The following is a 21,105-nucleotide window of genomic DNA, read 5'->3' as shown; positions in this document are numbered from 1 at the left end:
TGTCTGAGTCACTTGGTCTGTCCCCTTCAACAAGGGAGAGCAGAGGGAGTTGGCAGGGTTTTTTGGATCATCTAGAATGTGAATCAGGGAGAAGGCATCCCACTTCTTCCTGGAGGAAAGGAAAAATTCTCGTGCAGTGGAAGCAGAGAACAGGAGGAAATGTCTCTCCTGCTATTAGATACCACTGCTGCTTCCCCAGGCTAGGGAGACACTTGGAGGCTCAGCAATATTCATTTTTTTCTCCTCCTACACCATGAACTCTCAGTGTTCCTAGCTCTGGTTATCTCATGTCCTCACTTTGTCATCAGGGAAGGGGTAGAAAGGGTCCCTTCACCAAGAAGGGGATTGTGTAGGGCATCAGCCCTGCCTAACATGTCACAGGTCTGTTCCAGGGCTTGGCAAAGGCTTTCCTCCCACTGGTGCTGCTGTCATCCCGTGTCCCTTCTGCCTGCCCATCCCTTTGGAGAGCTGTCTCTCATGCTTGTGGGCTGCATGATCTGATGTGGACTTGTGGCACCTTTGGAATTTCCCAGGAAATTTGATTTGGACATTGGCAATTGCTTAGCTTTTTACATGAAGCTGGAAAAATTGTGGGGTTTTTTCCCTCTTCTGGGTACATTTCATTGTGTCTGTGATCCCTCTTTACTGAGGACCCTAGAGGTATCATTACAAAAATGAGTGAGAACATGGGGAAAGAGGTGGTTTCACTTCTGACTATTTCTGAGTGAGTTTAAACATGCTCATTTTTTACCTCCAGGCATGTGGAAGAGCAGTGATCCCACCCAAAATTGAGATAGAGGTGACACTCCTGGAATCAGAAGAATGGGAAAGCAGTTGCAAGGGCAAGAAGCTCCAGCCAGAGTCACTTATGTCTAAGTCAGGCCTAATGAAGGTTCAATGTGTTTTTGAAGCCATCCAGTGTTGGTGTCACTCCAGCTTTCTTAGCAGTCTGTCCCTGAGTTTTGCCATCCTTATATCCATAAAATTTATTTCTATAATATCTAATGTTTTTTCTGCAGTATGAGCCCGTTACTCTTTGTTTTATCTGCTGCACATGTGGTGGAAAGATGCTCCCCTTCTTTTTGGAAACATAAAAATTGTATGTACTTATTCATATCAGTTTCTTCTCATTAACCTCCCTGTTCTCAGCCTTTTTTATGTCCCTCCTTTCATTTTCCTTTGTCTCTTGAAAACTAAAATACTCTTTTTATCAAAAAGCAAAACCAACTGAAGGAAAGAACCCTCTGAATGCCAGATGAGTTTTGCAAGCCTCCGCGCGGCGTCGCAGCCCTTTGTCTGTCTCCTCTGTTTAGACAGCAAGCTCTTCAGAGGAGGGGCTCCTTTCCTGTGTTTGTACAAGTGCTTAGCAGGCTGAGGCCCTGACAGAGCTGGGCTCCTTGGGGGCTATCATAGTGCACAATAATAATGAACCATATGTTGGGTTAGCCAGGAAAATGCTCAGGCAGTAGGCAGATTTTTCCCTTAATGAACCAGGTATTGCTGAGACAATGCAGACCATTTCCCCTTCTATCCCACTAATAATACATTTCACTTCTAGAGGAAGTAGTCCTAGGGATAGTGACGTGTTTGAAGCTTTGTGGGTCTTATTGTTAGCCTTTAAATGTCTACAATATATTTAGAAGAATGTTTCTGGAGTATTTTGCAAGGCAGGCATTCAGGAGTTATCTGTCATACTCCTCATGGGGCAGCAGTTGTGGTGTGGGGACAGCCCTGCTCTCAAACCTGGCCAAAGTGGTGAAATATCTTGACTTGGGCTCAGCATCCTGCCAAGTTTTATTGCATTTTGGATTACTCTTGGTTTGGCTCACTGGTGAGCAAGTTTTTGTCAGTCTGTAAAGAGCTGCAGAGGTGTACCCCAGCAGCTCCACAGGGTGATCAGCCCACTTCATGTAGGGAGCAGTCTTGCAGTGATCAGCCTATTTTAGAGGGATCTGTCAGGTGTCAGCAGGATTGGTTGGTTTTGCAACTAGATGGAAACTCCGATTTTTAAAAGTTTTTTTTTCCTTTCAGATCCAGAAAGATGTTATCACCATGTTTTATTTCACTCTTACCAATTCTGTCTTATTATAATCAAAATATTTTGAGTGAAGTTTTAGGTGTGTAACAACACTTAGAGATGTTGACACCAAGAAGAAGCATATAGACTTTTATTTTTTCGGGAAGAAAAAACTTGGAATTTTAATTTCATAAACATTTTTCAAATTGTCCTGAGTTAAAAGCAAAAGGGATACAAGGTCATGTTTAAAAAGGTCACGCTTAAAAGTATTGGAAAGGATACCAATGTGGTGCCTTAAGTTTTAGCTCTCATATTTTTCAGATTCTGTACTGCATTAGTATATAACTCTGAGTGTTAGCAAGTCCACTTCACAGTTTAGTCAGACAAAACAATCCTTTTCCAGCCTGAGAACCAAGGTCCTCATAGCAGTTTCAGGCCCAAGAAAGTACAAACAACGAGGAATTGTGGGGAGGATGAGACTTCATTACCTGAAGCTGTAATTGGACAATTAATCCCAATATGGCAATGGACCAAAACTTATAAAAGTGTGAAAATGTGTGACCTGTCATCCATCTTGGGCGTATCCTTGGCCAGGCTCTTGCACTGCCCAAGGTGTATCCTTTGTATCCTGTCTAGTTTCTGTTCTAGGTAGCCTCTCGTGGCATTAAAGATGACCCAGCTTTCAGCCAGAGGCATTGTAGGACACTTGAAGTTCCTCACTAGCTCAGGGTGAGCCTGGCAAGCTGATGGTTGATGCTGATGCTGACCACAGCCACCCTGCTCTGGTGTGGCTCTGCTGGGACCGGGCTGCGAACCTGCTGGGGCTGCCTGAGGCTGCCCCTCTCTGCTGCCAGAGCTCAGCTCAGCAGGAATCACTGGGAATGGGGGGAGGGAAATCGAGGATTTGCTGCTTGGTAAATCCTCCCACTTCCCTCCTCCCAGTGGAGGCATTTGTGGTAATCATGGAGAGCGCTAGCACTTGAGCAGCAATAGCGGGCTCGGCGCCGTAATTGCCGCGTGCCCAGGGGAGGCACAGCGCTGCTTTCCTCTCATCATTGTCCTCAGTGCTGGGTGATGCCTCCTTCTGTCAGCTAAACATTGCTCCTTATCATCATCTTGATTTCCCTCACCAAGCAACACATGGGGTTATTTTTAGGTGGGAGAAGGGACGTGCAGGGCGCCGTGAAGATGCTGGGGTCGATATTTATGAGTAAATTCAAACAGAGCATGATCTGCATGGTCTTGTAAAGTGCAGATCTGTTTGAATTGAGAGAACTATTTTAGTGAATTTATTGTTGCCTTTGATATGCTTTTTATATGTTCTTGTCAGAAGCTGAATTAAAAAAAAAAAAAGTGCTGCAGTTCAGTGTTAGGCTGTAAAAACATAAAAATCTGGCAGAGAAAGACCTGTCATCATAACTTTCATCATGTTTCAAATCCTTACTTTGCCACATCTGCTCATTACATGAGACGGGCAAGGATTCAGAGCAGCTGAGCTTTGAGAAATTCAGTTACAGAAGGTAACAACTGATTAAAAGGTCAGGAGATGGCTTCAAAAATATTCCTATGGCCTCCTAGCTTCATGAATTTCATAAGTGGGCTGCTGGTAGACTGCATTGCTGCATGTATTTAGATACAGATTAGGCTGAGGAATGAATTAGAGTGAGGTGTAAAATAACTGAAATGTAAGCTGTGCAGCAAATATACTTTTAAAAATGGTTGGTGTTTTTGTACAATAAAGTAGAAAAAAGATCATGGCCATTTTGGGAGCACAGTGGGTGAGATCAAGCATGGAAGGGTAAAGTTGATGGTGCTGTGGCGATTCATCTCAGCTGATGACCTTGCCTGTGGGCTTTAACTCTGTTACTTGGTCAACAAATGCAATTGTCATTGTTATGTTTAAGAGAAGCTATGGATTTTCAGTCAGAATGATCTTTGCTTTTGTTTTTACTATTCTCTTTCCAGCTGAAATAGTCTTGCTGCAAAAGCACTGTTGGGCTGCATCTCCCCTCTGCTGCAAGTGGCCTCTGGAGGCAGCAGGGCAGTCCCCGAGGAGGTGGGTGGGTTCCCCCTGTGCAGTTGTGCTCCTTCTGGATGCTGCTCCCAGGGGCAGCAGGGCAAGCAAGGGGCTCCCTCCCTTCTGCTGCTCTGCCTGAGCAGCCTTCCCTGCTGCTGGAGGCTTGTAAAGTCCCTGCAAAATTCTGAGATTAAAAGAATGTTAATTTTAGTTTGATGTATAATTTTCTCTCTTAAAGAGGTTTTAAGCAAAAGAAAAGAGGCAGCATAATCCAAGGAATCCAGAAGGTGGGGATTTAAAAAAAATAAAAATCTCAAGCGTTGTGCTATTGGCTAGTTACCATAACAAAGGAAACAAGGTGCTGGTTGTATGTTTGTCTGGTCAGATGATATCGTAGGCTTTGTAGCTTGTGCACAGAGGGAAAAGGCTTTCTTCAAGGCAGTTTGCTGGCTGGATTTGAAGGTCTTTAGCCTGAGTTACCTGGACAAGTAACTTCACAGCTGGAAGGTGTCAAGGCCACTTACAGCCCTCCCGTGGCTGTTGGGTTTTAAGTGGTGCTGTACATAGTCCTGTGTTGCAGTTGCAGTATCCCCTAATAGATAATATTTTAAAATGTACAAAGATACATTTGGTATAAATATAGCTCCCAGCATGAGGCACTGAATAAAACATTTCTCTTCACTCATCGGGGAGGATCATGCATAACTTACTCTTGGATCTGCTTCATCATTCAGGCGTTGGAGAGTCACCCCTAATTTGTGAAAACATATGGCTTATTCCACCCTTCCACACTGAGAATTCATTGGAGGCATGCTTGCCTGCAGTCTTGTGTTCACCATCTGGATCAACCTTCTGCAAGGCGAGGTAATTGGGAGTTACGGCGAGGGGGAGCAGGGAAGTGAGTTCCTCCTCTGCTAAAACAGGAGGACATCTCTTCTGAATCTTGGCTTCATTACTGCCTGATAGACTGAATCTCAGCAAAAAAATCACGGACCGGGCAAATAGCCAGGTTACTGAAAACACATTTTAGCCAATAACTGTGAACTAACAAATAATTTAACTTTTTTTAGACTACATCTTGATTAACTTCCTAGCAACAGTGAGTGAGGGAAAACTTGCTGTGGATCCAGTAAGAAACTGTTTGGTATGTCACAGATCTATTGCCTGTCATCCATCATACCTCTGGGTGGATGGAAGCTTTGAACTCCCATTGCTCCTGCTCATACTTGATGGAATAGGCAAATCTTAGACTACATATGCCACAGTTAAACAGGAGTCTTTCTTGGAAAAGCAGTGTGTGGCTTGTTCAGGTTTTCCCACTTGTTCTAATGCTGGACACACAGTTCTCTGTCCTGGAGGGAGCCTTGGCATGTGGTCAGAGCCCTTCTGTGTGTTGCATTCCTAGAGCATCCCTCAGGCTGGGCAACCCACAGAGACCCCTGATGGGAACTGTCATTGCAAACCACCAAGGTTTTGCTCAGTTTTACTGCAGTCCTTCAGCTGCCCCTGTGGAACTAGTAGCTCATTTTGGCTTGGAATGCAGAGCTTGAAATGCTCAGTTCTGCTCTGAGGTGCTTAGCAATGCCAGTGCTTTCTCACTCTACCATGGACCTGACTATGACCTGGTATATTCCCAAGCAGAGAAGAAAGTTATTATTAGCTTAAGTTGTCCTTATGCCATGGGAACTGACTGCATGCTGTGTTAGTACCAGTGGTAAATGTTAAAGCATTTTTTTAGAAAACCAACTGCAGCAACTTTTATCCTACACTGTTGTACTGGTACAGAGCCTTTGTGACACAATGTCTGTTTCTTTCAATAACAGTAACTTCATCCAGTTTCTGAAAAAAGATTTCATTTAAGTTAGTCCAGATCAACAACAGGTACAGAACTATATGTCCATCAAAACTGAAAACTAAAAAGATTTCTTATGATGTTGTAAGCCCCTAATGGTCCATTTATTGTTTGTGTGTACAGCACAGTCTGCAGTTAAAGCTATTTTCTGTGCCCAGCTTCTCCAACTTGTGTGATTTTATCACCTGGAATTACCAGTACCTCTTCTCATCTGCTACTCAGGCAGCAGAACAGTGTTCATCCAAACTGTGTATGGGAGTTGGACTGGAGCTTGCCCATTGCTTGTGAATCCAGCCAGAATATTGAAGCAGGAAATGGGTCACACAGGGCTAAACTGGGGGTTGAGGTTTGCCTGTGATTGCTTTCAGGTAGGTGAGTTCTTGGTTTTTGTGTTAGAAAGAGTTCTCTGTGGCCATGTGCATGTCATGAATTGTCAAGATCTATCAAATTTTAAAATATACAAAGTGGCCAATTTAACCCCACAAGTCCCTCTGGTTTCTGCTTTGCCACAGCTGATAGAGTTTGTGTGGATGGAGCCTGTCCTGGAGGCCACTGCCTTGGGCTTGCTTTGAAGGTATTCTGCTGCATTTTTTGGGCAAGATTTCAGTACTGCTACCTTTAGCTCCAGGCAGGTTTTGTTCTTTCAGGGCTGGCTTTCAGGTCCTTCTGGGTCTGGGAACATTGAACATACATGAAGCAATATATCACTTGTTTCAAAGTTGAGAGGGATATAAAAATATTCTGCACTGGCAATGCCTGTGAATAGCTTTCACAATTTCCTCTCCTCACCACCCCCTCGTACTCTGTCTCTGCTGTGCCTTGCTGCAGGAATGCTGAGCATCCTCTTGCGTTGGCTGTGTCCTCCAGCACCAGCTACTCCTTCACACCACTCTGTGTCCCAGGGAATCACCCAGCACAGCCTGGGCTGCAGGCTGGCACAGGGAGAGGTGAGTGGAAATATTTGGTGCCTCAGGACAGTGAGATCATTCTCATTGCCCTGGGGGTGCTTGGTATGTAAGCATGATTTCAGCCTGGGATCAGTTAAGGGTTTGTATGACAGGGCTGTGCCTGTCCTGGTCTACCCTCTTAATTTACTTCTCTCTTGATCACAGTGTTTGAAATTATTAAAACAGATTAAAATGCAAACTAGCACCATAAGCAAGCAGAATGTAATAGATGGTTTTCATGAAATAACATTAAAATAAAAGAGAAATAATTTATGAATAAGTATTTCATCAGCTTTGGATGGCCATAAACCAACACTAATGAGCTACTGCCCAAACTTCAGGAATTAGTGCAGACAGGTTTTCCTCTTCAGGCCCCAAACCTGTCCCAAATGACAAGGTGTTTCATATGCCTTTCTTAGACCATCTTATCTTAGAATTTTTATGTATGGCATTTCAAAATTTAAAATAGCCTCATTTATATGAATCTGAAGATTTACAGGGTACTGAAAATGTTCATTATTTTGCAAATGTAAGTTTTTATTAATGAACAATTCTCACAAGCCACCTACGTGCCTGGTTAGTCATACCCTTGGTTTATAGAGAGATACATCAGGGGAACAAAAGGTCATGCAAAGTAGGAAGGAGGACTGACTCTGGCTTGGCTACAGCCCAGGTTACCAAACACACAGATTCTGGATTATTGGTATTTCTGAAAGCCTTTGGCACTAGCATTTTCAGTACTTGTAGAATACCTCTGAGACAGGCAGGTCATAGCAATTTAAAGTTGTTGGATTTTTTTTTTTAAGTTTAATTGAGCTGTAAATAAGCATCTGTACCTCCAACACAGAAATGAGACCAAATAGTTTTGATGAGCCTAATGAATATTATCTCTAAAATTGTATGGGTATGTTCATAGATGTAAATTTCATGGGCTGAATAGCCTGAGAATACTCCAAGAATGCTTGGAGAAGCTTCTCTCTGTTGAGATTATCAAGTTTTTTCTCCATATGGATGGGTGTAAATGGAGATTGATGGGAGGAGCTGTTATTTTAATGTACCCATTAGGATGGTTCCTTTGTTTCAGTATGTAGATGGCATTTTGAAGAAGATGTCAAGCTAGTTAAACAAAATGAGATGTATAGATGTTTTATGCTCTCCTTTCTCATCAGCTTCTGCTCAGCCCCATGGAGTTTTTCAGGAAGGGGTTAGTAGTTAGCAGGCATTACAGCACATACTGGTGCTGAAGAAAATTTCAGTCTTCACCCACGTTTTGAATGGAAACAGCAATATCTGACAAAAATATGTTTAGTGAGAGGGGCGAGGAGATGACAGTTTGAAGGGTGTATTTTGATTTGAAACCTTTGGTTTGGCTTTGTTTGTCAGCCAGTGGCACTGCTGTAGGGCACAGGGGGAGAGGCCACAGCTCCCTGTGCTGCTCCAGGTGCTCCTCAGGGTCTGAGTGCAGCTCTTCCCTGCTCTCCCTCCTGCTGCTGCCACAGAGGGGGGTTCACTTCTCCAACACATTTGGTGAAGGAAGACTTTATGAATTGGCCAAGGCAGTCAGTCAGATTCAGTTTTACTCCTATGGGTGGTGTCCTGTACAAAACAATATTCTGGACATTCAGTTGAAACAGGGGGAAGTTAGATTTTTTTTTTCCCCCCCACTGGACATCTTATTTGCTTCAATCTGCATGCTATTTATATTTGTAAAGTTAAGTGTTTGTGATCTGTTTGCTTTCTCACTCCAGCTCATTTGCAAGCTGACACAGGATGTTGCATTCTAACTTGGGAAGCAATTTAATTTTGATACAAAAAGTAGATCGATTGTAATTCCTAGGATGAGAACAAGGTCACTAATTCCATTGGATATCTCAGAGCCATTTCTTGGTAGTGAAAAGCTGTAATTTTTCTGCCACAGTAAATTCCATACATTTTAAGGTCTACACCTTATGCTCAGGTTTTTAAAAATTTTATTTTTGCCTCTTAAAAATTCTTTGAAAAACTACTGATGTCTCTGTTGGAGCCCACCAATCAATGCTAGATTTCTTGGCAGTGAAATGCTATTCATGCTGTGTACATAAGCTCCACATTGTCTTAAAGATGTTGCAGGTAGCTGGGAAAGACAAGACAGGCATTTGTCTTGTGAAAGAAGCTTCCTAGGTGATTTTAGCTGAGCTCTAGGTTTTGCAGCCAACTTAGCATTTAAAGGCTCGGCATACTTTAAAAGAATCTAATTAATATTTAGAATAAACGTTAGCATTAATTGCAGTCAGTACTCTATAAAAGGAATGAACTACCACTTAATTGCATTTAAATACAATTATACAAAAAGATACAAAAATGTATCTTGATTAGAGAAAGAAATAGTTCAAGTTAATTCTTTTCTTTGGTAATGAGAGAAATTTATACAGAAAAATTGCATTATCCTGTGGAGCTGTCATTGGCTTCTTCCTGTAGCTGCTTCTCAGTCTTGAAATAGATATTCAAACACCCGTCTGTCATTTCAGCTTGGAATATTTTTCCTTCTCAGACAATAATTCTCTGCACCCAAAGTTGAAAGCCTTCCAGCTTTATGCTATCTCTGGTCTGTGGGGGTGCAGGTAGGAAGCAACTGTATAAGTTGGCAAGTATATTTCTTCATGGTATAGTTTGCAATCAAGTGAAAATGAAACTATTTCAGTTTTGGTTTGTTTTTATTTTTCTTTTTTACAAATGGTTCAAACCTTTGCTAAAAAAAATTCCAAGTGCTAATCCAGGAGGGGGCACGAAAGAAAGGACATGTGTCCCAAAGCCCTGTTAGGGAATGAAAGGTGCTGAACAGAATTATTTTCTGAAAGATTGAAACCTGGTGTGTTGTGTGAAGTCTAATTTTAGACCACATTATGCTGCAATATGGTATCAGACTCAAAGAGCAGCAGGTGTCAGAGAATCTGCTAGCTGACACTCCATGTTACAGCAGAAAAGCTTTATTAAATTCATTTTCTAAGCTGCAAATAGGACTCTGACATGGTGTGAAATTCAGCTAAACTGAACTTCTTCAGCTCCGGCTCTAGCATGTCATGGATTTTCTGTAATCGCCCACTGTGATCTGGCTGGCCCAAGTTTAGAAATGCTGGCTATTAGCCTTAGCAGGAAAATGCTTTCCTTTTAAGCACTGTGTGCTTCCCACCCTCAACCTAATGAATCCTCAAGGGGGTCTGAAATGAGACAAAACCCAATCCTGAACCAAATGAGAACAGGAAAATCAGGAAAATCTATTTCACGCCTTTCCTACTGGAGAAGGGTCTAATTCACTGAGAAATATTTGGTGGTGTGGCCAGGATTACCTGGATGAAACAGCTTTTTTTATTTTGAATATCTGAAATATGGCTATATGCTAATTTCCGTGGATGAGAGGTTTTCTTGAAAATTTAAAAGCTTTTTCAGGATAGAGAGAGAAATTATGTGGACACAGTGGCAAAGGTTTTTTTATTTTTTAAATTTTTTTTTAATGCATGTTTTATATATCAGTGAACAGCAAAGCCACCCTGGCATGAGAAGGGCTCTGTCACTGTGGGTTTTGTGCTGCCACCTCTCCTGCCCCAAAGGGGCTGTGGGTGCTGGGTGGTTCTGGCACCCAGAGCTCCGTGGTGCTTGCCCTGCAGCTCTGCACTCCTGCTTGAGAAAAGGCTGCAGAGATTTGGCTTAGTGGCACACAGGCTCACAATGTGTTCTAGACTTGGATAGAAAAGAAGTGGGGGTAAAAAACCCCAAACTTGCAGTGCTCCTAATTTTGGCAGTGTGGTGCCCTGATTTACCTGTGGCTGTTGTGTAAGGGGAATTCAGTGCCCACAGCAATGGGGACAGTGTTATCAGAAGAGTTGCCATTCATTTTGGGCTGTTCTTACTGGGTTTAAGCATCCCTGAAAGCGTGGAGAAGCAGCAGAGAAGATCAAAAAAGAGCTGTCAGAGCTCTGAGCCTGTGGAATTAATTTAGAGAGCTCCCCTCAGACAAAACAGTGTCAGGTAAAGCTGGTGTTTTATACAGATCAGATGTGATCAGCTGGGCATTGCTGGCCATCTCAGGGAGCAGCAGAACACAATAAAAGGGAGATGTTCAGGCTGTGAACTGAAGTCCTTTATTTATTTTTTGGGAGGGGAGGATTCTGCCCTACCTCTCTTTTGAAGATGATTCCATGTCTAATCTCATAAAGAGTAAAGATATAAATAGATAAATAATTTCTAGGGGTGCTTATGATTGATGTGTTTTCTATTCACAGTTTGGGTCCTAGTCCTTGTTGGGAGTCTGAACTGCCTTTAGCCAGTCAGGCTGCTTTGCTCAGAAAGCAGAAATGGAACATGTAACAAATAATAATTCAGGGAAGAACTGGAAAATGTAGGGTTTGCATACAGACCCCCTTCACAGTCTAGCTTGCTGTTTCTACTATAAATTATGGGAGATCATGGTTTTGAGCAATGCAAGGCATTGCTTTTTGTTATCTCATTCAAGTTCTTACCTGACATTCTGATGATGCAAGTTGTACTCTCACTGACTTTCATTGCCAGAGCTAAAACAAAAACAACCCCAAAATCCCTCCACATAATTTTCAAATACAGCAGTTGATTTGGTTCAGAGATTCTTGTCATGATGCACAGGAGGTGCAGCCAAGCAATGATCTGATACAGGACTGGAAAATCAGTTCATGGGTGGGCAGGGGCACTGGGACACCTAAGAGGTATCTTTGGCTTTGTAAGGGGTGCAGGGACAGGAGTTGAGCTGTGTAGGGTCTGAACAGTTTGGATTTTGTTGCAGTGTGGAAGTGGGGCCAAGAGGCCTTGTCAGACTGTGGGCCAACACAAGCAGTAGGTTTGTAAGAGTGCAAAAGCCATAAGATTGTCATAGTGCTATTCAGCAAGATTTTGAAGCTACTTTCAGTGTAACTGTGATGCTCCATGTGGATTACTGAATTTCTTTCTTTAAATGAGCCTGAAATTCTAACCAAGTCCCCAACTGAGGCTTTAAATATGAAGTTAAGAACAATATTTCTGGGTGAACTCTTCAAATTGCTTTTTTAATGTATCTTTGTGGGGCTCCTGCTACACAAAATGCATTGGGTTACTTACAAGAAGTAATAGCTGAAAATGCCATGCAGGGGACTGTGTGTGCTGATAGGAAGGGTCTCTGCAGGACTAAGAGCAATGGCTGTGTTTTATTCCAAGAGGCAGAACCCCTTGTATTTGGGACAGGAGTTTTTATTTTGTTCATAATTTTTTACAAGAAAGCAAGACTTTGGACTGGGTGCTTCAGCAGTATTTTGGAGAGTAACAGCCCTAATTTAATTTCTGGCACTGCTGGTTTGAAAAGAAACCATCAGTATCATAATAATGTATTTTCAGACCATATTATGTTGAGGAAATCTGGGACTTCATCTCAAAGGTGACCTGTTAAGGAAACTTGAAAATTAGCTTCTACCACTTCTTTTTGTTTTGCTTTTCCCTTTGGGTTTTAAAATGTTGTACAAAGGTCTGGGAAGCTTTGAATATTCTCAGATTTCTACTTGGCGATTTTTTGTGGTAATATTTAAAAATAACTAAGTCTGCTGTTGCTCTTCCCCTCCCCCTTTTTTCCCTAGACAACTCCTTGGGGATTTCAAGGACAGGAAAGTGAAACATGGCTCAGCGAGTCAAAGGCATTTAATTTTTAGAAGAATTTGTTTCTAAGCATTTGGATTCAACAGGTGTTAGTGCAAAAAGCAGGATATTGGACCTGAACCAGCCTGGCTTGACATTTCTTCTTTCATCTTCTTTTGCAGCTATAATTGCATGAGTTTTCATAGGTTTGGTTTTTTTTTAAGATAGACAAATTATTAACTTTTTAATATCAAAATATTTTCCCTCCTCTATAATTTATTTAGTTCCTTCACAAGTTTTTTATGCATCACAGATAAGAGAAAAAACTAATTATTTAAAAAAAATAATTATTAAGAGAAGCCTCCAGAAGCTCCAAGAGCAAAAGTGAAATGAGCAGAAAATCCACAACCTCCAGAATAAATACAGATATTTGTGGTTTCCCTGGTGTTGTGCAGGATCCAGTCCGGGGCAACCATGCTACAGGAGAAACCATCACTGTGTGACTGACAGAGCTAAGGAAACTTGGTTGTTTGTGTGCAGCAGGAACTTTACATTTAAAATCAGTTCTGAGTGGTGGTCTAACATGCAAATTCAGAGAAGTGAAAGGCATTTGTTGTCCCCAGGTCTCACAGCAGAGAGGAGCAGCCGATCCCAGTTACTCCTTGGTTTTGGATCAGGCCAGTGGGGCGTGCACAGGAGGCTCCTGCTGGTCCCAGTCTGCAGCAGAGTTTGAGGTGCCTGTGAAAAGGTGCTGCCTGGGAGCTGTGTGTGAACAGAAATGCTCAGCTGGCTCAGAGCCTGCTTTCTGCTTGTGCCTTGAGGGACTGATGGAGAAAATGATGTCTGGGAGCAGACTGACACACAAAGCCCGTGGGTCATACCTGCCAGTCCCTCTGTGTTCTTTTGGCTGCCTGCTTGGGATGCTAACATAATGAATTTTAATTGAAAAAAAAATCTTTTGGTGCAAGCATATTCTCAGATGGGGGAAGGATAAATTACAGAATAATTCATGGACTATTTGCAGCTCTTGAGAATTCAGCTGATCTAAATAATGTATGTTTATACATACAAATTGTGTGTGTGTCCCTGCATATTTTAAATGTTTGATTGTTTCACATTAAGGAACAAGTGCTTACTGTAGAATATTGGAACACTTGCCATTTTGGTTTTAATTTTTTGCTATTATTATGAATCTCACACAGATTTTCCTTGGGATATTTTTCATACCTGCAATTATTGCTGGCCTAAAACCATGCAGGCATGGCAGGCAGACAGCATCTATTTAAATCCTGAAGAGCACCAGCAGAGACAGAGCAGCCATCATCCCCCAGCTAATTAGGGATAAGACGAGGTGGAAGATCCAGTGCTGCCTCCTTCTCTGCCTGCCTGTCTGGTGGGCTTGCTCCAGAGCAGGCTGAGCTGCTGGTGCCTCACAGAGAATAAACTGGCATGATGGATTTGCAGTGCCTGGTGCTCTGGCTGCACTAATGACAGCCTGGTCCCAGCGTGCTGGCACAGCCACAGCACAGCCCAGCTGCCTGGCAGCAGAGGCCCCTTCCAGCTTGTGCAGACCTTGGCCTCTGAAATATTCCTTCTTGTAGGTAAATGAAGAGCATGCTGTCAGCTAGAAGAGCAGAAAATTCAGGGGTGTGCTCTGCAATGCATATGTGTGCAAATGTCGTAAGAATCACCCACCTGCTTTAAACTTAGTGTGGGGAAGAGTTAAGCAGATGACAGCAAGTGCTTGGACATGTAACTGAGCTCCTGGATGGTGAGGAGCCGGTCTCTGGGAGGCCCAATCCAGTCACTGGGAGGTCCAAGCTGCTAATGGTTTGCTTTTATGGGTGTATTTAAACTTCAGGCTGTCATTGACTCTGAAGGAACCCCTGAAGATGCAAGAGGATTTCACTGTACACCCAGGTCAGAGGATTCCAGAGGTTGCTGCTGCTCTGTGTAAGCTCTCAGTCTTGTCTTCCAGTGCTGCCTGGCCTTGGCTGTGCTCATCCCTGCTCTGATCAGGGAGGACACCACATTGCTCTATAACTATATACTCTATGTATCTCTGTAACTATAACTATGTTGAGCTGATAGGGTGTCCAAGTAGAATATGTGACGAGTTTAAGAAAAATCATGAATTAATTGAAATGAATTAGAAAATCTGAAATAGGGGTGAAATGAGATCAGGTGTTTTTTATGAGTACCTGCAGGTTCCATGTGCTCTCTGAGAAGGCCTGAATCGAGCAGTGATGAAGGATGAGCAGCTGGTAGGGAGCTCCCTTGTGCAGGGAAGCTGCACATCCCACTGCCCTGAGAACATGAACAGGGAAAGCTGCAGCATGCACTGAGCCTCAGGAGCCCAGAGGTGCAATGCAGGGCAGAAACACCCGTGGGGGTTCAGGCTGCCTTTGGATGATTGGGCAGAGCCCTGCTACAGTGGATTTGCTTGGCCAGTGTGGAAAGAGGGAGGCAGCTTTCTGAGGTGTACTTCAGGTTCAGTGTTTTGCTACAGTTTTATTGGTGAAGGGGTCCAAATTTAGGGTAATTTACTTCCATGTCTGGATAGCATCTTGCCCTAAGTGTAAGGAATGAGTGGAGGTGGAGAGACCCTGCTGGCAGGGCATGGGCAGGTGAGAGTTGTTGTTTCTGGTTGCATGTCCCCAGCTGGGACATGCCATGCACGAAGTACAGCAGAGGAGGATGAACAGAACAAACTGACCCTTGGGGGGAGAACTGGGACTTGTTTGAAGAAATGAGTTTCAGGTAATTTCAGGCTCAAGCATAGGGAGTGAGGGTGACATCAGGCTAACAGGTGTGTGTCCTGGCTGCTGGGGTGGTGGAATGACACACCTCCTCTGAGGACAGCCACAGAGATGGGTGTCAGCCCTGTGGCAAGGTGCTCAAACCCCAGAGAGGCTGTACCTGTGAGCTCAGGGTGTTCGTGTCACTGAGCATCCTCACACAGTGACTGCTTTTGGTCATTACTGATTTGAGCCAGATTCAAAGCAACAGCCTAAAGGCAATAGCTAGGATTTTTATAGGGCATGATGGCTTATTTAAATGCAAAATTCTGGCAATAATGCCTTCATCTTAGCACAGTAAACTATCAATAGCTGCCTCTTAAATAGCCTTGTATTTTAAACAAGATATTACTAGTAACCAGCATTTACTATTAAGTGTAAACAAGTCCCCAGAAGCACTGCCAGATCTGTGGTTTTCCTAATCTGCATAGCTGTTAAAACTCTTTTTCTGCAATGCTGGCTAGCTACATTTTAGGGTTATATTTCTGTCAGCACTACTGCTCCTCACAGGTGCAGAATTGCTTCCCAGGGAGATGGGTTTGCCACAGCACCCCTTGTACCTGGTACCAGCCCTGCCAGGACCTCACGAGGTCCCAGTTTGAGTGCTGGCTGTGGCTGCATGCAGATTGCACACAGAGTTCAACTACCAGATGGGGGACACTAAATCTGCTTTGTCTAGCCAAGAGCTGGCAGACAGAGCACCACTGCTGCTGTCAGCCAGAGAAATACTGAAAATTGCTCAATCAACATAATTGATGGGGCTTTGTGGCAGGTCTGCAGCCCCGTGGGGCAGGGGGGGAGTGCCAGGTCAGCCATGGAGCCCTGTGTGCCTGTGGCTCTGCTCCCTTGCCTGGGGACACAGCTGCCTGCTCTGCCCAAGTGTGGTGGCTCTTGCAGAGGTACTTTCAAGGGGAAAATACTGTGAATGACACTATTGCTCAGTAATTCCTGCTTTGTTTGCAGAGAGGGGTCATGGCTAAGAGCTCTGTCCCTGATCCCTTTTATGATGTTGCCTTAAAGCACTCTGAGGACCACAGAGATACTGGGCTACCCCCACCCTTCTACCTTCCCTGCTTGCCATAAACCACAGACTCAAGGTGAGGGAGAAACAGCAAACAAGGTTAAATCTTTATGGGCAGAGCTGGGCAAACACTCTGGCAAGACTCAATCATTCTTTCAAACAGAGAGAGGTTTAATCTGTGGTATTGTATTTCCAACCCTTATTTGCTCTTCATGCTCTGTAGCAGTGGGGCTTCCAACAAGAGAGCCTTGAGCAAATGGAGCCTTCAAAGGTCCTGGCAGCAGTGAGCAGTGCTGCAAGCTGTGGAAATGGGCTACCTCATGATGCTGGGCAAAGTGGGCACTTGTGTGTTGTGCTCAAGTGCCCAGCTGAAACATCCTCTTTGGTCAAAAAGTGGATTAAGGGGCTGACTCTGCAGAGCAAGCACCTGGTGTGCAGAGGGGAGCAGATCACCAGCATCAGTTGCCCTGCACTGGTGACACAGTCAAATAGATGCAGACCAAAGCTTGAATCAATTTAAAAATAATTAAAATTGTACTTTTCAATCAGCAAGTGGTAGTATGCTGTACTTTTGTACCACTCTGCCTGGTATTTTTTGTCTTAATGTGTAAATTATGTAACCTGGTGGCTGCTTCTCTAGTCCTGAATCCTCCTGGAGATGTTTATCCGGCATTTAAGTGTAGGGGTGTCAATGTTTTTAAACGTGCAGGTAAACCTGCATATATGTGTTTGCATTTCTGTGCAGCCCTGCTAGTGGCAAGCAAAACTGCTTTTTAGTGTACTGTATGGAATATGTCTTGCAAATACCCCTAAAGGTTCAATTACAGAGTCAATTCAGTAGCTATTAGTAATGAAACATAAATGCAACTTCACATTTTTGCCAGCTGGCTCAGGTAACATGCTCTCATCATCTACAGAAGCACAGCATTTTTCAATTCTCTGGCTGAATATTAAAATCCAAAATTAGACTATAATTACCAAAGGGTTTGATGGCAGTCTGTATCCAGACCAAAGAGGGCTCCTCCCCACTGTGTGTCCTGCAGGAGCTCTGTGCTGGAGCCCAGATCTGCAGCTCATCACATCTGCTCAGGTGGGGCAGACAGCTGTCAAGAAATCTGTGTTTTTGCAGTACCAGCAGGAAACTGGTCAGGAGATTTCATCAGCTGCTTGATTTATATGAATGAATGCAGATTTCTGTGCCTTAGATCATGGCAATAGTTTTGAATCCATTTTGACTTTTTTTCCTTTTCTGTCAATGGCAGCAACTACTGTTTTTGACTGTATCTATATTACTAGACCTTGTGGGGATATAATATTTTCATCTGGTCCTGTGTCCATCCCCAAAACCAGTGTGTTTTTCTCTCTTTCTGTCACCTACATGTCATACTAATGTTTTCCATAGTGTAATCCTCTACTTGATGCCATAACAGAGGAACACAGTGGTGTTGTGTAAGTAGCAGTCCAGAGAACAATAGACTACTGCCATGCTGACAGAGTATTTCAGTGAATAGAGTGGTAGTACAGTGTATTCTATTAGGTGATTTGCTTCTGTTAGTGGCCACTGGGTGGAGGAAAAACTGAAAAAGCTGAGAGCAGGAGCACAGCCTAAAGCGTCCTGATTTCCAGGGCATTCAGGGTGCCTGCAAGTCCTCCTGCTTTGCTGACAATGCACAGCAGCTCCTGAAAAATCAGAGGACTTCTTTAGGTGCCTGATCTTGAAATATGGGACTGGGCTTGTGATATTTCTAAGGTGCAGTTTAGCAAAAAGAAGGCCAAGAAACAATAAGTGGTGACTGAGCAAGAGTAGCTTGGGCAGTGTGAGGTTGGCACGCTGAGCCAGCACCAGTGGGAACAGGGCTGGGAAGGGAGCTCTTCAGGAGGTGCTTGCTAAGAAAAGGCAACACTTATGCTTGCTTTTTCTTTATAATTCTCTTCCCTATTTTAAGATCTGGGGAGCAGAGGATTTGCAACAAAACAGTGGGAATGTAACTTGGCCGTACAAATACATTTGCTGACTGGGGGAGGTATTGAATCTAGAAATTAACTGAGGGCACAATAATTTAAAATCCTGCTCCTTTTGATCCCTCCTGTTGTATGTTAATCTGAGGTTATATGCAAGAAAATACTGTTTCTAACCTAGTTTCCTCACTCTCCTGCAGGCTGGGGATGAGACTAGCCCCTTAAGTTGCTGCTAACACTCCTGCAGCATGGGCTTAAAATGAAAATGAAGCAGTTGCTTGGAAACCCTCCTCCTCTTTGTGCCACTTATTTTACTTTCTCAAGATGTCTTTTTCCAGACTATTAATTGTAAGTGGCAAAAATATTACAGGCGGAGCTGCTGGTGTCTCTTACTGTGAAGATTGTGTAACAAGCCCCTGGTTTGATTGGCATTTACTTTCCTAGACTTGAACCCTTTTGAACAAAATTTGAAGGGAATTTGCTGTGCTAAGTAACTACCTAAACTCTTTAGGAAGATTTAATCCTAACTTATGCCTGAGAATAGATGTAGAGAACAATACACTGGTAAAAAAATTGGGGTGAACTTTGGAAAGGTAAAATATCTCAGTGCTTTGAAGCAAGGATCTGAAATTTGTTGGGGAAGGATTGTCTGGCTCTTGACTCAGGGATATTTTTCTTGCCATTTCTAATCTTTGAACATTTGGTTAAGTTGTAGGCATTTCCTTAACTTATAATTTGCACATGTTGCATATAGGGACAGCTTTGGTGTATTTAGCAGCTAAAACCAGAACCAATTTCAGCCACACTCTGGACTGAGCTGAAGTCAGCCCTCCAGGGGTTATACCTTATTGAAGGGATATGCAGAAAGTGGATAAACCATGTGCCAAGAAATCCTAATTCTAACATCTCTGAAACTGTGAGTACTTCTCTTTGCAACCTCAGTGTTCTTACTGGGTAGCTTTCTTGTGCAAAGTATATATTTTTAAATTGGGCAATTTAAGCATCAACTGCACATATCTTAAAATTTCTGCAGTATGAGAATCTAATTTTTTCCCCACAATTTTGTTACTGTCAGTCTGTTGGGAATGCCAATGGGCATGGGATCCTGTATCTTCAATAAGAGGGATGTCAGTGCCAAAGGCTGTGTGTTAAATTTAAAGTGCATGGATCCATAAAATGCCTCAGGGTTATCCCTACTATCTGTAGGAAACAGTCCTACAAAAAATATTCTGGGACTGGATAACACTGGGAAGGCAGTTTTACTGACACTGGATCAATGATTTATTTTATTTTGGAAGCCTCTTCTGAGCAGTAGGGTGGGGGCAAGATAACTCTGGAGGGTTTAGCAGCATGAGATCTCTTATGCAACTAAGCAAATAGCTGGGCAGTCTGGTTACACAGAGTTTCAAAATACACCAAGCATCCAAACATTTTTTTGTTTTTTTTTTTTTTAGTAAAATAGTAAAATGTTGTTTGTATCAGTGGCATGCAGAATACAATACACACCATAAAATGGGAAACCCATTTTTTAGTGGGAAACCCTGGATTGTGTGAATTGTTTGTCTTTATATTTTTGGATGTTACTACAAACCATGTTACCTGTCCATGTGTTAATGTTAGTGCAGTGTAATTGGGTGTTTGGAGGCACAGAAGGATTTTTTTGTGTTCAGCAGACTCTTGAGTTTTTCTGGGGCTTGTATTTCTTAAAAAAGGGGAGCCTGATGGGTATGTGTAGGCTAATGGGGCCACAAGACATCATTTGGATAGAACCAAAAGGGGTGTGGGGCAGAAAAAGGATCATACACATTTGGGGGTTTTAGAGTGTGAAACCTGGCTTAAAATAGATTTATTACTTTATGGTCCACAAGGGACTACCATTCACCTGAGCTGCCTGCACCTTCTTTTTTTCACCTGAAAATTTAGTCTGGAATTTGAAGATTTGGGTGATTTTTGAAGGTTTTAAGCATCTGGAAATCCTGGAGATGCAGTACCTTGCATGGACTGTGTGCCCAGGCAGCTCTGCATGGCTTGGAGACCCATCTGGCTGAGCCTGCTCTGCCCAGGGCACCTGGACCTGCTCCTCCCCAGGATGTCCTGCTTGGAGGGGCTGCAGCCCAGGCCTTCAGCCTGAACTCACACAGATGCTGTGGCTCGAATTTCCATATCACAGAAAGCTGGCAGGACTGCACATCAGCAGTGCTTGAGTATGGCTGGGAGCTGTGTGCATCCATCAGGGTCTGTGTGCTAGCATTCCCTCACTCAGCAGGGGTGTGATGAGTTCTTCATTAATATTAGCTCTGGAAGGAGCAGATGGTGCCAAGATCTTGCACCTCAGAGCCAGAACTCAGTTTGGAGCCAGCTGCATCGTTCTCATTAGCTCGAGTTTCACAGGCCCCTTCTAGCCTTCATTTACCTTTGTAAGTGGGATGAGAGTGCCAGCTCAATGAACTGATGTGTTAAACATGAATAACATGTTGAATGATTATCCTAAGCAGCAGTACTGACTGATGAGGTAGTGCCACCTTCCCAGCCTCTCTCTAGCTCATAGCATATGTTGCTTTCACCAATAAAATCTGTAGACTCTAGAAAACTGGCTCTCAAGTTGCCTGGAGAAAGCCATCAGCAGCAGCAGGAATGTTCAAGGGCTGGATGGCAAGGAAACCTCTGGCAGCTCTGCATAACTGCTGCTTGGATGGTGAGACTCTTGAGAAGGGATAGAGGAGAGGCAGCTGGGAAGAATGGATGAGATCAGTATTTTGTGCTTGGATTTTTGTGTGTTAAATTGGTGAATGCTGCATCGGCAAAGACAGGTTTCATAACACTATTATAGTAGAACAGAAGCATTTTTTAATGCTGTAAAGGTCAGTGATAAAATGAAGATGTC

General features: G+C 43.3%; 1 long non-coding RNA gene across 1 annotated transcript in view; it reads left to right on the top strand.

Annotated features, from left to right (window-relative positions):
- Positions 1-6,708: 6,708 nt before the first annotated feature.
- Positions 6,709-21,105, top strand: part of LOC143695183 (uncharacterized) — a 31,830-nt gene continuing 17,433 nt past the window's right edge. The window contains exon 1 of the long non-coding RNA XR_013184187.1: positions 6,709-6,833. This is a non-coding gene — a long non-coding RNA (uncharacterized LOC143695183). The remainder of the gene's footprint in view (positions 6,834-21,105) is intronic.

The sequence above is a fragment of the Agelaius phoeniceus genome, chromosome 13 (assembly GCF_051311805.1).
Source record: "Agelaius phoeniceus isolate bAgePho1 chromosome 13, bAgePho1.hap1, whole genome shotgun sequence".
NCBI classification, from domain to species: Eukaryota; Metazoa; Chordata; class Aves; order Passeriformes; family Icteridae; genus Agelaius; species Agelaius phoeniceus.
The sequence above is the reverse complement of the archived record's forward strand: the minus strand, read 5'-3'. Positions and strand labels throughout refer to the sequence as shown.